This window comes from Sus scrofa, chromosome 6 (assembly GCF_000003025.6).
Source record: "Sus scrofa isolate TJ Tabasco breed Duroc chromosome 6, Sscrofa11.1, whole genome shotgun sequence".
NCBI classification, from domain to species: Eukaryota; Metazoa; Chordata; class Mammalia; order Artiodactyla; family Suidae; genus Sus; species Sus scrofa.
This window is the reverse complement of record NC_010448.4, coordinates 157,824,277-157,839,250: the sequence shown is the minus strand read 5'-3', so window position 1 is coordinate 157,839,250 and position 14,974 is coordinate 157,824,277. Positions and strand designations below refer to the sequence as shown.

General features: G+C 54.4%; 1 protein-coding gene across 1 annotated transcript in view; it reads left to right on the top strand.

Moving 5' to 3' along the window:
- The window catches only part of ACOT11 (acyl-CoA thioesterase 11), an 82,364-nt gene continuing 74,360 nt past the window's right edge, over positions 6,971 to 14,974 (top strand). The window contains exon 1 of the mRNA XM_021096589.1: positions 6,971 to 7,333. The gene's annotated coding sequence lies outside the window, so the exon portion shown is untranslated. The remainder of the gene's footprint in view (positions 7,334 to 14,974) is intronic.

Here is a 14,974-nt window from a genome sequence, read left to right as displayed (position 1 = left end):
CAAAAGAAAAAAGGGAAGATACAGTTGGTGGGAGGCAGGGAGGGCCAGTGGTCCATCTCTAAGTCCTTGTTGGTCTGACATCACTTATCCACCAAAGCACTGGGAGACCCTATTTAGCTTCCCAGGAGAAGGTGGTTCCTATGGGATGTGGGGGTCCCACTGGCAGAAAGGGCTGAAAGGCGATGGGTATGAAAGGCCATGGCATGTCAAGGCCCGGAGCTTGGTCTGATGTGGTGCCAGCATTGGCAGCATGTAGGGGAATAACGGGGGTCGAGGCTCCCGGATGAGCTGAGTCCAGCTGTAGAGGGCTTCAAACACCCAGCTAGAGCCAGACTTGGTGTACAGTGGTGGGAGCATCAGCTAGAGAGTGCTGACCTGAGCTTCTCTTGGGGGCATCCTCCTTGGGGGAGGGGAGCGAGGCTGGTAGCTGCTGGCTCATGTGAGGCTGGGTTTGCAGGGGCCAAGCTGGGGGGCAGAAGAAAGGCAGAGCTGAAGAGGAGGCTGAGGTTTGAATGCCAGCAGCCTAGTGCACACCCCAAAGTCACAGCCCCAGCGTTTTGCAGAGCTGGGACGGGTGAAGGCAGGCAGGACAGGGAGGACGTGAACAGCATAGCCAAGGCTTGGGGTCCAACCTGGCCCTTCCGCTCACATCCGTAGTGGTGTGACCTTGGACCATGTAACGACCTCTCTAAGCCTCGATTTTCTCACCTGAAGAAAATAGTTCTATCAGCAGTACCTACCTCATAGACTATTCCAAAGATGAAATACACAGCCCTGAATACTGTGCCTGGCTCACAGTAATACACAACGTGTGTTGGGTTTTCCCCTTCTGGCACCCCCCCTCCTCCACGCCCCCTCCCAGTCTCTTCTTGCCGTGAGCACCACTCTGGCGAATTCCACATGTGACCCTAAGTATGCATATATCTTTGTGAAACATGGAGAGTTGTCTTGAGCGCTAGGGGTCTCATTCTGTATCTTTCATCCCCTCCCCCAACACTGCATGTTTGAAGCCCTCTTTGTGGCTTCCTGTGACACTATAGGTTTCTGAGTGACACCCATCCCATTTTGCTCATCCATTCCCCCAGCGATGGACCCCTGTGTTGCTTCGAATTTCTTCCTCCTACAAATAATTCCTTGACATACACCCTTGTGTATATCACGGACGTGTCCCCTTGTGGACCTATGTGGGAATTTCCCTGGCATATCGGGGCACCCCAGGGGTGCTGTCGCTACCTTATAGGACACATATCTACTTACCTTTACTAATTGTTGTTAGGCTGCTTTCTAGGATGGCTGAACTGCCGCGCATCCACCAGCAGTAGGTGAGAGCTGCTACCTTCGTATTCCTCCTTGTTCTAATTTTTGCCAGTATGATGAATGTAAGATGCCAGTGCTTTAATTTGTGTTTCTTGGATTATGAGTGAGTATAAGCAGCTCTTCATGTACTTGTTGGCCACCTGGGCTTCTCCTGAGAATTGCTTGTGCCCTTTGCACATTTTTCTTCTGGATTTCCACAATCAGCAATGAGGACAGCCTACAGCATCTGCCTCACGGGAGGGGGGGTCAGGTTGTCTTGAAGGGCATGAGCTCTGGCAAACCATTGCCCTCGCTCCCTGGTGTCTGCTGTTGAATTGCTGTCATTTCAAAAGTCTTTCCTGGATACTTACCCTGTGTGAGCTCCAAGGACCCAAACGACTCAGCCTGTTCTTGCTTCCAAGGACTCGTGGTGCAGTAAGGGAGGCTGACTAGACAGAATAGAGCTATTCCAGAGATTAAATGAGATGGTACTTATAAAGTCTTCCCCAACAGAGCCCCTGCCCACTTTGATGGACCTGGCTTGGGTAATGGAGGAAAACTCTCTCGCTGATCAAGGATCCATACCTACCTCCAGGGAAGGTGGCTCTGAACTTGAATGTTCCCTGTTTAATCCTCCGAATAAGGGGGGTTCGAAGTGTTATCTAGGGGGATCCTGCAGAGGTGTTCTTGCCAAAGAACTGCTGTATCTTAACCTGATGCTGGTGGAAAATAAAAATTATTTATTTTTGGAGTTCCCATCATGGCGCAGTCGTTAACAAATCCGACTAGGAACCATGAGGTTGTGGGTTCGATCCTGGCCTTGCTCAGTAGGTTAAGGATCCAGTGTTGCTGTGAGCTGTGGTGTAGGTAACAGACGTGGCTAGGAGCTCTCATTGCTGTGGCTGTGGCGTAGGCTGGTGGCTACTGCTCCGATTAGACCCCTAGTCCGGGAATCTCCATATGCCGTTGCCTAGAAAAGGCAACAAGACAAAAAAATATTTATTTTTTTATCATTATTATTTTTTTGCTTTTTAGGGTTGCACCAGCGGCATATGGAAGTTCATAGGCTAGGGTCGAATGGAGCTGTAGCCTCTGGTCTACACCACAGCCACAGCAATGCGAGATCCGAGCTGCATCTGCGACCTACACCACAGCTCACAGCAATGTGGGGTCCTTACACCACTGAGCGGGGCCAGGGATCAAATCTGTGTCCTCGTGGATACTAGTCAGGTTCCTTACTGCTGAGCCACAGTGGGAACTCCCATACCTGGTGAAAATCTGGGAGGGAAGCAGAGTGGTGAGGAAGGGGTGAGGAAGAGAGAGGAGGGCGAAAGAGGTGAGAGGAGATGCGAGATAAGGTGAGGTAGGTAGAGTGAGAAGCGTAACTCTCAGTTACGAGCAGAGAAGTCTTCACATTCAGTTTCCAGTCCCTGGAGCTGCTCCTCAGTCTCCTTACACCCTTTGCAAAGCCCCCCACGTCCTCGTTTGCCTTAGATGGGTGTTTGGTGGAAAATGGGGCCAGGAGTTGGGTTTCTTTCAAAGTCTCATGGCTTATGACAAAAGTCAGCACCCCCAGGCCGGTGAGAGAGTCCAAAAAGTGAGCAAACGCAGCCAAGGCGGGAGTTGGAATCACAGGTGTTCATGGAACTCTGGCAGCCCCTGGGGAGTGTGCAAAATGTGACCTGTGGAGGAATCAACTTCCAAGGGTGAATGGAGGCTGCGAGGCCATCTGATTTAAATTGAAGGGCGTTTGGTAGCAGACTGGATTTTCAGAAAGTGGTCCCAATAATATCACCATCCCATACGTTCCCTTATAATGTGACTTTGACCCTCTTCCTATCAAATCAAGAGAGGGAGCCTGTGTGTCCTTTCTTTGAACCTAGATGGACCTTGATGTCTGCCTTGACCGACTGTCTTTTTAGGGCCACACCCATGGCATGTGGAGGTTCCCAGGCTAGGGGTCGAATGGAGCTACAGCCACTGGCCTACACCACAGCCACAGCAACACCAGATCCTCAACCCACTGAGCAAGGCCAGGGATCAACCCACAACCTCAGGGTTCCTAGTCAGATTCGTTTCCACTGCGCCACGACGGGAACTCAAAATGACACTGTTTTTATGGCTAGGGCTAGGTCATAAAAATGCCAAGCATGTCTGCTTTGTTCTCTTGGAGAAATCACTGCGGTGCAAGGCAGCTGCCATGACTACCCTAAAACCGCCAAGCTGTGAGGAAGCCCCGAGAGCGGCGTGGAGAAGTCCTGAGCCCTGATGAAGAGAGGGTGCCGGCCACTCACTGTCGGCTCTGCCCTCTGGTGTTCCGCCTCCAGCTGCTGTCTCACTCCAGCACTGGCGGCGGGACCCTGAGCCGGGAGGGCTCAGCTGTACCCTTTGCAACTTCCTTGCCCACAGAAATCACGGGAGGGAAGACGGCGATTACTGTTATTTTAAGCCAGGAAGGGTTGATACGATTTGTTACACAGCAGTAGATAATCCACATGGGTTTATACTTATTTAATTATCAGTCTTTCCTGGTAGACCATAGCTTTTGTTTTCAGCTCTGTTCCCAGCAGTTAGCCAGTCACATACTATGCTCCACAGATGTTTGTTGGGTACATGAATGAAAGTTAACAGCCCATATTGGGGGAACCATAGGGGTGGTGGAGCCCAGAGGAGGCTCCTAACCCAGCCTGGGAGATCTGGGAAGGCTTCCTGGAGGAGGTTATGCTGCTCTGAGTCCCTGGGCAGGGCTAGACACACAGAAATATCTGTTCCTCATCTCTGGTGCTGCTTATTCCTTCTTGGCCCAAATGAGGCATCCTGCCTTGGTGTGCATTTAATAGGCTCACCCCTGGGTCCATTTGGGGGCTTCCTCTTGTCTCCCTGTTCCAGTTCTCTTTTCTTCCTCCCTTGCCGGGCTGGTGGGCTCACTCCTTCTGCCTCTCTGACTCTGGGTCTGGCTGGAGAAAATTAAGTCAATGGGAAGGGAGGAGTTGACAAATAGATGGTCTAGTAATTGAATTTTTTTTTTCCTCTCTAGCCCTCTCTCCACCCCCCAGAGAGCAGGAGGAATTAGCTCTCTCGCAGTGGCTTTCCCGGCTAAGGAGCTCTGGTGTTGCAACCCCCCACCCCTACCTAGACCAGTGGGGAGGGGAGGGGGTGTAAGTGGGTGCCTGCTTAGGATCCTCTAGGCTGAGTCTTGCCCAGGGAGGGAGGAGTCTCTTCAGGCTGTCAGTGGGTTCACACCTGAGCCGCGGCTAGAAGGGACGGCAGCTGGGGCCAGGCCTTCACTGCTCCCTGGTTGTGGCTGGGAAGGACACAAGGGCGCCAGGGTGCAGGAAACCTGGGGCTCCTGGTCCCTGGCAGCCCGTTTACCCTTGTTGGGGTCTCCTTGTCTGAGGAGGGTGGAGTTGGTGGGGAAGCCAGCCTGCTGGATACGCAGGAGGGGAGGTCTGTTGCCCTGCAGGTGCCACCACCCTGCAGGACCTGGCTGCCTCGCAGGTCTCCCCTCATGTAGAGTGTGTGGGTGTGCCAGGGGTTGGTAGTGACCTTGGGGAGAGGGTTGGCAGCACTGGAAAGAGCCTGCCTACATGCTCTAAATCCCACCATTCTGCAAGACACGGGCTCTCATGTAGTTGCAGTGAGTTGCGGGGGGCACCGGCTGTCAGAGGCCCTCCGTCAGTAGGGCCTGTTATTGCTTCATTGTCCAGATAAAGATGCAGAGGCTCCAGGAGGCCCTTCTGACTCTGGGCTGCAGGCTAACAAGTGGCAGGCAGCACTGGGATTCAACCCCCCCTGCGGCCTGGGTTCCCAAGCCGTCAGCACACATAGGCTTCTGTGCTCCACGGGGAGGCAGCTTCAGGGTGAGGGTGCAAGCTGGCCCTGCCGGCATTCTGCCCCCTCTCTGCTCCCCCGGACCCAGCGGGGGTGGGCGCCGTGGCCCTGCTTTGCTGGGCGGCGGCAGCAGCAGCAGTGGCTGCGGGCTCTGGGAGCGCTTGATTTATTCAGCTAATGTTCTAGCACATTTCCCCCACCCTATAATGAGCTGTTTCCATCAGGGGGTGTCTGCAGAGCGACTGCGGGCTTCCGGCCGCTCCAGGAGGGAGACAGGGCTGGTGGCGGGCTGTGGGGGGCCCAGGCGTCTGGCCGCCCAGGGAGGGGTGAGGTTGGAAAGTCTGGGTTGAAAAACCACCCCCTGGCATCCTGAGGGAGGGGTGGTGGGAGGTGGGTGTAGCCTGGAAGAAATGGCACATTTCTCCCTGGCCGTCCTGGCCCAGCCTCTCAGCAGCTCCAGGGGCCTGGGAGGGAGCCCTGCCCCTGCATTCTGAGCTGGTTCCTCCCTGCCTGTCCCCCGTCCTCAGACTTTGGAGGAGTCTGCCTACTTGTCTGCTTGTTATTCCCACAGAGCTGGCATTTCTGTGGCTTGGTGTGACAGTTATGTCCTTTGCAGCCAGGCAGACCTAGGTTCAAATCCCAGCTTAGCTGCCTTCTAACCCTGTGGCCTTGGCGAGGAGTCCCTGACCTCTCTGGGCCTTGGTTTCCCATTTTAAAAGGGGGATAAGAAGAGTTCCTGTCATGGCTCAGCGGGAACGAATCTGATTAGCATCCATGAGGATGCAGGTCTGATCCCTGGCCTTGCTCAGCGGGTTGGGGATCTGGCATTGCCATGAGCTGTGGTGTAGGTCGCAGAGATGGCTCAGATTTCGCAATGCTGTGGCTGTGGTGTAGGCCGGCAGCTGTAGGTCCGATTTGATCCCTAGCCTGGAAGCCTCCATGTGCCACAGGGGCAGCCCTAAGAAGACAAGAAAAGAAAGAAAAATAAAATGGGGATAAGAAGCCGTATTTCGAGGGATGATCACGGATCTCAGTGACAATGGATGAAGAGCTGGGTACAGGGTGTTACGCTGCCTTGACCACCTGGCCTGCCGACACTGGGACAGACCTACTCCGCCACTAACTGTGACCTGGTGTGCTCTGTGTACAGCAGATGCCACCGTCCTAAAATGGGCCCCTCACAAGAAGCTCAGAGGCTTTGCTTTCCTCACTCGGGGCAGGCAGCGCTTGGTATTTTGGCTTTAAAAACCCTAATTCCTGGAGTTCCTGCTGTGCTGCAGTGGCTAAGGATCCAGCATCGTCTCTGCAGTGGCTCGGGTAGCGGGTGAGGCGTGGGTTCGATCTCCAGCCTGGTGCTGTGACTGAATGATCTGGCATTGCCACAGCTGTGGTATAGGTAGCAGCTGTGGCTTGGATTCCATCCCTGGCCTGGAAACTTCCATACGCCATGGGTGCGGCCCAACACGCCACCCCCCAAAACCTAATTCCTTTCTCCTTCAGCAAACTCACAATCCCCTAGAACCTGGACTTTGTGCCAGATGACCTACCCAGTAGCAAAACTGTTCCATGTGATGCTCATTCTTGTTTTTTGTTAAGACTTTTTTTTTTTTTTTTTTTTTTTTCTTTTAGGGCTGCAGGTGAGGCCGATAAAAGTTCCCAGACTAGGGGTCGAATCAGAGCTGCAGCTGCTGGCCTACGCCATGGCCACAGCCATGCCAGATCCAAGCTGCATCTGTACCCCACACCACAGCTCTTGGCAACTCCGGATCTTTAACCCTCTGAGCCAGACCAGGGATGGACCTTGCATCCTCGTGGATATTGGCCGGGTTCGTTTCTGCTGAGGCACAGCAGGAACTCCTTTTTAAAGTCTTTATGGCTACTTTTATCTTTAGCGTGTGCCTGGCACCCAGAAAGCCCTCATCAAGGGGTAGCTGTCCCCCTGACCCGCCCCCTAGGAGGGAAAAATGGGACAACGAGCACCCGTCTCTTGAGATGGACACCTTCCGGCGTGGTGTTCAAGGCCCACTCATCTTCCCCAGGAACACGTAACCAGTCTTTACAGAGCAAGGTGCTTGGGAGACTCGCCCAGGCATCCAGCACACAAGTGGCAAAGACTGATGCCCACTCTGCTGGACGCCCAGATCAGCGCTCCTGCCTCTCCTCACGAGGTCCCTGAGGGAGCCGCCCTGCTGAAGCTGGGACCAAGGTGAGTTCTCGCAGCTTCTTTCTTACGTCAGGTTAACCAGCCTTGGGCTCTTGTCGTGGACTCTTTTTAAGGAAGGGCTAAGTCTGGAGGAAGAGAGGCTTGGAGGCAGCCGCCCCACTGTGTAGCTGTCCCTGCTGTCTTGGTTTTTATTCCTCAGTGACTTCAGAATCTCCCCTATTCCCTGAAAGAGACCTTGCCCGGAAGGGTTCGGGAGCAGGTGGCGTGGACTGAAGGTTAAGGCAGAGACAGACGGGGCTGTTTCAGTTCATGCTTTACAGCAAAGGGCCTAAGAGAACCGTATGAGACGTGCTGTTCTCCCTTGCCCCTGCCTGGCTGCCTGCCCGGGGGATCGGCTCTGTCCTGCCCTCTCACCGGTGGCTCCCTGCTTTGCTGGCATCGCTCCCCCCCACCAGCCTTGGCACCTGCCATTCCCTATTGCCAGCTTCCCTCCGCATGGCTGGTGCCTGCAGCGGTTCGTTCTTTCTCAGTCCTGCCTGAAGAAGCCCTCCAGCCACCCTCGTCACCCTCCTGGCTTCTGTTGTCTTTGTAGTTGTCATCTACAGGGACCTTGCTGATTGCCGGCCCCTTCTAGAATGGGAGCTCTGTGAGAGCAGGGACGGGAGCTGCCTTGTGTCCAGGACACCCCCGGGAACGCAGTGGTGAATAATCCACTTTAAGCTCTTTTTTTCTCAAACTCACTTGTGCCCCAGATCCTGGCTTAAGTTTACACACCTGAGTTTATCTCAGGCCGTGAGGCGCTTTGCAGCCACACCTGTTCCCACTTTTGCTAAGACTTGGTATTTGCCCTTGACAGGCACTGCCATCTGCTTTCCACGCAGTAACTTTCTTGATCCTCACAAAACCCCCTCGAGGTGGGCACTATTATCATCAGCCCGCCTGTTTTACAGATGAGGAAAGAGCCAGAGAGAACTGGTCCAGTCTTAGGCTGTTAGTCCGTGGCAGGGCAGGGGTTAGACAGAGATGGTTGGTTCTCTGGAATCCATACTACAGACTGTTCTAGAAGTAACAAGTTGCTTTCACCTGCTGCTTGGGGAGGGGCAGCCTCCCCACCACTTTGTGAAGTGGGGATAAGCCTTTGGAAGGTGCACCCCCACATCCCTATGGCTCCCCAAATGGCTTCTCAAGAGTATTTCTTCCAAACACACGATGTTTGGGAGTTCCTGTTGCGGCTCGGTGGGTTAAGAACCCAACTAGTATCCAGGAGGATGCGGGTTCAATCACTGGCCTGGTTCAGGAGGTTAAGGATGTAGTGTGGCCGTGAACTGTGGCGTAGGTCTTGAATGCGGCTCGGATCTGGCGTGGCTGTGGCTGTGGTGTAGGCTGGCGGCTACAGCTCCGATTAGACTCCTAGCCTGGGAACCTCTGTATGCTGTGGGCGCGGCCCTAAAACAAAAAACAAGAGAAACAAACACATGATGTTTGTTCCAAACTGTACGTGTCCAGATGAGCCAACTTTGCTCCATCTTTTCCACATTTCACAGAAACCAGACGGTGTTTGAGGAAACGGGAGCCTCTCCTGGAACCGGATGGGACTGGGTCTGGGGGAGGGATGGGCGTGGCCCATGAAACCTCCGGGGATCTTTTTGTCTCTCAGAGTCTGTCTTCTTTCCCTTCGTCCTGCCCCTCCCCTCCATCGGCCCTTGCCGTTGATAACCTCCCCTTGGCCCTGGAGCCCTGGAGCGCTCATACACCTTTCACTTCCCGGAGGGGGAGAGGGCACTTAAATTGGCTGAACTTGGACCAGGTGGGTCCAGGGAGGTCCTGTCACCTGTGACGGGGCGAGGGTGTGAGGTACAAACGGGACAGTGACGCCCTCGGCTTGGGGACGGAGGTGCCGTCTTTAGAGGAGAGGGGCGACTGGGAGCTGTGCAGGCGGCCCTCGAAGTAGCTGCTCAGGTCCTGGAGATCCTTGAACTGAGGGGCTTATCCTCGAGGGGTTTCAGGCCAAGGAGGAGTGGAATCTGATTGGTAGCCAAGGCTGACTTTGGCTGCTGGAGGGTGAAGGTGGGCTCTGGGGAGACCAGTGAGGGGCCATGGCTCTGAGGAAGCAGTGGTAGGCGCTGCCTTTTACTCTGAGCCATTTTTACTCCCCCCCCCGCCCCCGCCCGGGCCAGCTCTAAGGCTCAGAATCCATGATGCAGAGCCTTTATCCATGCCAGGTCCTGTGCGGGGTGCTGAGGCCCTACTCTGGGGGCTCCTCTGCTGGGGGAATGGCAGGGTGTGGACACCCACTCAGACACACAGGGGGTTGCTATGTAAGGAAGGAGGGTCAGGTGGAGTGCTTGGGAGGATCCCAGGAGGCCAGAATTATTTGGGGTCGGGGCATGGGGGCGGAGGAGAGTTGGGGCCATATTCTGCAGAGTTAGCATGGGGCAGGCCTGGAAGAACAGATGGGAATCGAACGCACAGAGCTTTGGGTGAAGGACTGTCCAGGTGAAGGGACAGCATGGGCAAAGGCGAGGGCTTGGGAAAGGATGAGGTGAGGCCGGGGTGTGCAGAGCTGAGAAATGGGAGACAGAACTAGGGGAAGGCAAGGCAAGAACCATCAACATTTATTTTATTTGGCTGCCTCTCAGCATATGGAGTTCCCCGGCCAGAGATCAGATCCGAGCCGCAGCTGCGACCTAAGATGCTGTAGCTGTGGCAATGCTGGACCTTAATCCACTGTGCCAGACTGGGGATTGAACCTACCTCCCAGTGCTCCCAAGATGCTGCTGATCCTGTTGCGCCACAGCAGGAACTCCAGAAGCCCTCAACATTTAAGATGACAAGCTGGGAATTCCTGCTGTGCCACAGTGGGTTTAGGATCTGACTGCAGCAGCTCAGATCCCTGAGGAGGTTCAGGTTCAATCCTCAGCCCGGCACAGTGAGTTAAGGATCACACATTGCTGAGCTATGGCACAGGTTGCAGCTGCGGCTCAGATTTGATCGCTGGCCAGGGAACTTCCATATGCCACTGTGTGGTGCAAAAAAAAAAAAAAAAAGGAGTTCCCATTGGTTAACAAATCTGACTAGGAACCGTGAGGTTGTGTGTTCAATACCTGGCCTTGCTCAGTGGGTTAAGGATCCGGCGTTGCCAAGAGCCGTGGTGTAGGTCGCAGACACGGCTCAGATCCCATGTTGCTGTGGCTCTGGTGTAGACCAGCAGCTACAGCTCTGATTAGACCCCTAGCCTGGGAAGCTCCATATGCCGCAGAAGTGGCCTAGAAAAGGCAAAAAGACCAAAAAAAAAAAAAAAAAAAAAAAAGCCAAGCTAAGGGGTTTAGATTTTATGCTGTCGGAATGAAGAACCATTGACTGTGAGCAGGTGGTGATGTGGTCAGTGTCCCTGCTCAGGCCCCTGACAGCACAGGTTCTACAGATGAAACCAGGGAGGAAAGCACTCAGTCCTTCAGGGTACCAGGGTCTGGGGACCATGCTGGTGCCTTGACATCCCCCACCACCAGCCCATCCCCATATCCCAGGGCCCTTGGGGGCACAGCAGGGTGGTCAATGAGGCCAGGAAAGGTATGTGCAGGCACAGGGTGACCATGGCAGCCACCACATGGCTGAGGTCCTGCAGGGGCTGCTGAGGGCTGGGAGGTAATTAACAACTGTAATCACTCCTGTCATGACATCATTAAACTCTGATCGCACTGGCTGGGCAGCTGATGGATGGGCCTGGAAGTCACAGCTCATGGGGGAAGGCAGATCATTTGTCAGCAGGCAGGCGATTAGCATGGGGCACCCAGGTCTCTACACGTGGGGTGCTGGTGGACCCCCAGGGTGCTGGCTGCCATCCGAGGCTGGGTCAGGGCAGGTGAGGCTGCGCCCAGACCCTGAACAGGTCCGGACCCTAGTGTCTGCCAGCAGGCTTGAGCGGGAGGACCTAGAGCCTCAGCCTGCGGAGGTGTCCCCGGGCCCTGTGGTAGGGGCTGAGCAGGGGCTGAGGCTGTGGGGCTCCGGGCATCCTTCTCCTTGCTTCAAATCTTTCACTCTCTTTAAAGGGAAATTTTATTATTGTTGATCATACGTGATTATTGAGAGAGATTCAAACAATATGGGGGGAGGCATGTCTTCCCCGATTCCGTTCCCTAGACATAATTGTCCTTAAAAGTTTGGTTTACGTTCTGGTTCCCAAGGCCCCCGGAGCCACCGTCTGGGCTCCTGCCAAGATTCCTCCTGTTCTGTGGGCTGTGCCAGTGACCTCCCGACATCCCTTTTTGGCTTAAAACTAGTTTGACGCTTGTTCCTTCCAGGTGTGGTCAAACTCAAAGACTAGAAAATTCCTATCCTCTTCCCCCCGACCTCCCCCTTCTCCCTGCCTGTTCCCCCTCCTCCACCTCCCCGATTGCCAAGGCTGCTTCCTGGGGTAACCTGTCATTTTCACTCAGTAGGCTCAGCAACAAGCTGTAATGCCGCTGCTTCTGCTGGTTCACCGTGTTGCCAAAAGCAGAAGCTGGCCTAGAAGGCTCTTGTTTAGCCAGGCCCTGGGTATTTACACTTACTGGCTCGAGACCTTGGGGGTGGCGGAGGGGAGGAGTGGGGTGGGGCGGGGGCAGAGGTGGGCGGGGGGAGGAAGGACTAAACTGCTTGAGAAAGCAACAGGAATTGGGGTTGTGCACGGGCAGCTGGGCAGAGAGGTGGAGAAAAACAAGGCCCAGGTGGGAGGGTGTGGGTTTCAGGAGTGTCTTCTCTTGTCTGCACTTCCCGTCATGGCCAAGTCGAAGATGTATTGGTATGAGCATGCTTGGCCTCCCTGTCCACTCCTCTTGCTTGTTCCAGGTGGAGGGGGAGAAAGACGGACCCATCCGATTGATAAGATTGCAAGGAGCCAGGCGTCTGTGCACTGACTTAGCCTGGGGCGGAATCACCGCTTTAAAATGCAGTGTCTGGAGATGGGGGTGTCCAGTTATTTAATGCGTGTGGATCAAATTATCTTATAACAAGGAATTCCCGTTATAGCTCAGTGGATTAAGAACCCTACTAATATCCATGAGGACATGGATTTGATCCCTGGCCTCGCTCAGTAAGTTAAGGATCTGGCGTTGCCGTGAGCTGTGGTGTAGGTCACAGACACGGCTTGGATCCCGAGTTGCTGTGGCCTAGACTGGCAGCTGTAGCTCTGACTTAATCCTTGGCCTGGGAATTTCCATATGTCACAGGTGTGGCTGTAAAAAGATGGAAAAAAAAAATCCCATAACGAAGTGGCATAAAGCGATCCTGTAGCCTGTGGATCACGCTCTGGGAAGTTGTCATTCTGGGTCCCCAGGAGGACTGCAGGGAGCCTGGGAGCAGGTTCTTTTTTTGGTGGTGGTCACTGGGGAGAGGGGTTGTCATCTTGCTTCCCATCCCCTCAGGAGCAGTGGGCTAATTGTCACAAAGGCCCCCATCTGGAAGGCATTTCCCAGGCAGTCAGGAGGCCCTGCTGGCCCAGACTCCTGAATGGACAGCAGACCCGGGGAAGGTGCTTCCTTCTAGACTGGAGGCCTGGAGGGCGCTGCCTGATGCTTGTGGTCGGGGAGGGGCTGAAGGAGGAAATGCAGAGGAATTGGTTCAAATCCTGGCTCAATCGCTTACTCGCTGTATAATTTTTCTTGGGCTTATTTCCTTTCTCAGGCTCGGTTTCCTTAGCTCCGAAACGGGGCTGAGGAGTTCCCTGGTGGCCTAGCAGTTAAGAACCCAGCATTGTCACTGCTGTGGCTGGGGTCACTGCTGTGGTGTGGGTTTGATCCCTGGGCCGGGAATTTCTGCATGATGTGGGTGTGGCCAACAAAGCAAAACGGGGGTGATGCTCCCTATCCTTCTGACCTTGAACGCTTGGAAGAACCTTAGAGTGGGTCCTGGTAGCTTGCTTCCTCGTCCTCCACCCATTCCCCCTTCTTCTGACAACATCTGGGGCTCCACCTGGCCCCATCCCACTGCCGGCCCCCTTCCATGAGCATGGCATCCACCTGGTTATGGTGACTGGTTCCGAGGTGGGCGGGTGCCAGAGCCCACCCAGCCCATCTCAGTGAATGCCAGCGCTTCTGTAGGAGCTCTCGGAAAAGCTCCTCCTTCCTGGTGGACTTGAATCTGAGAGGAAGAAAAGCTTACCACCAAGTGGAGCCTTAGAATGAAGTCGACACAGGGGAGAGAGTAAGGACAAGACACAGGGAGGGGCAGGTCCTCACGATGTTGCTTGAACCCCTGAATCAAGCTGTGCCTGAAGCTGCCAGCAATTCTTGCCTTCTCCGTATCTGAGCCAATATGTTCCTCCTGCCGAAAACTTAGCTGTGTTGGATTTTTTTCTGTCCTGGCCGCAGAAAGATTTGTAACTGATATAAGTGGCAAAAGCTGCAAGTTTTTGTTTGTTGGCTTAAAAGAGTATTTGAGACCATCCAGTCCTAGACCAGAGGAATTCTCTGGAGTGTTAAGTGAATAGGCGAATACGTGTATCACCTGTGGTCTCCTATTATTACTTTGGTGAATGGACACAAGGATTAGTAAATGGAGAGGCTGGAAGAGGAGTGCGGGAGAATTGTTTTGTTTTTCCCGAAAATTGGAGAAACGTGTGCTCTCGTTTTGTGGGGAAGGCCAGCCCCTACCATGAGGATGAGGAAGGGGTGAAGGGCCAGGGCAGGACCCCCGGGAGAAGGCCTGAGAGAGGAGTAGAGTCCTTTGCAGGCAGCTTCAGGGGTTCATCCTGGGCTTCTGAGCCCACCCCCTCCTGTGCAGGAAGAAAGAGGGAGCACAGGACGTGGGGAAAGCTGGGGCTCTGGGCCAGAGAGCAGGGTGGAATGCTGCTTTTCTGGTGGCATCCCATGTCCTCTGTCTGGCTCACCAGGCTGTGAGCTCAGAGCTGTACCCTGGGTCCTGAGTGCCAGGCCTGGCACAGAAGTAGCATCAGAGCAGACTCATGGGATGAAGCTGGGGCTGCGAGGAGATCCCTTTCCCGATGAGAGTGACGTTCATGGCAGAGTCCCAAGCGTATGTCCCATTCTTCTCCTGTCAGTCCTCTTTCTCACCAGCGTTCCATTTTTCCTCTCGTCTTCGTGGCATACGTGTTCTTACTCCTTGCCAGCTGGTCGCCCCCTGAAAAATGGTATTTTCCCCAAAGCCCGCCGCCTACAAGCAGAGGACACGCCCCTTTCCCTCCCCTGCCCTGGTCACGGGGTCCTGGACGTGGAGGGATTAGCCTCACCTCTGCTCCTAACCAGCTGTGTGGTCTTGGGCAAGTGTCTTGGCTTCTCTGAGCCTCAGTTTCCTCACCTGTGAAGTGAAGAAAACTCATTCTTTGCCAGGTTAAGTGAAGATTAATTGGAAAAAAAAAAAAAAAGGCTAATTGGAATAACATATGGAAGGGCTGAGCACAGTACTTGACACAAAGCTGGGTGCGAGAAAAGGGAGTTCTGGGGAGTTCCTGTCGTGGCTCAGTGGGTAACAAATCCGACTAGGAACCCTGAGGTTGTGGGTTCCATCCTTGGCCTCGCTCAGTGGGTTAAGGATCCAGCGTTGCCATGAGCTGTGGTGTGGGTCGCAGATGCGGCTCGGATCTGGCGTTGCTGTGGCTCTGGTGGAGGACGGTGGCTGTAACTCTGATTTGACCCCTAGCCTGGGAACCTCCACATGCCATGGGTGTGGCCCTAAAAAGACAAAAAG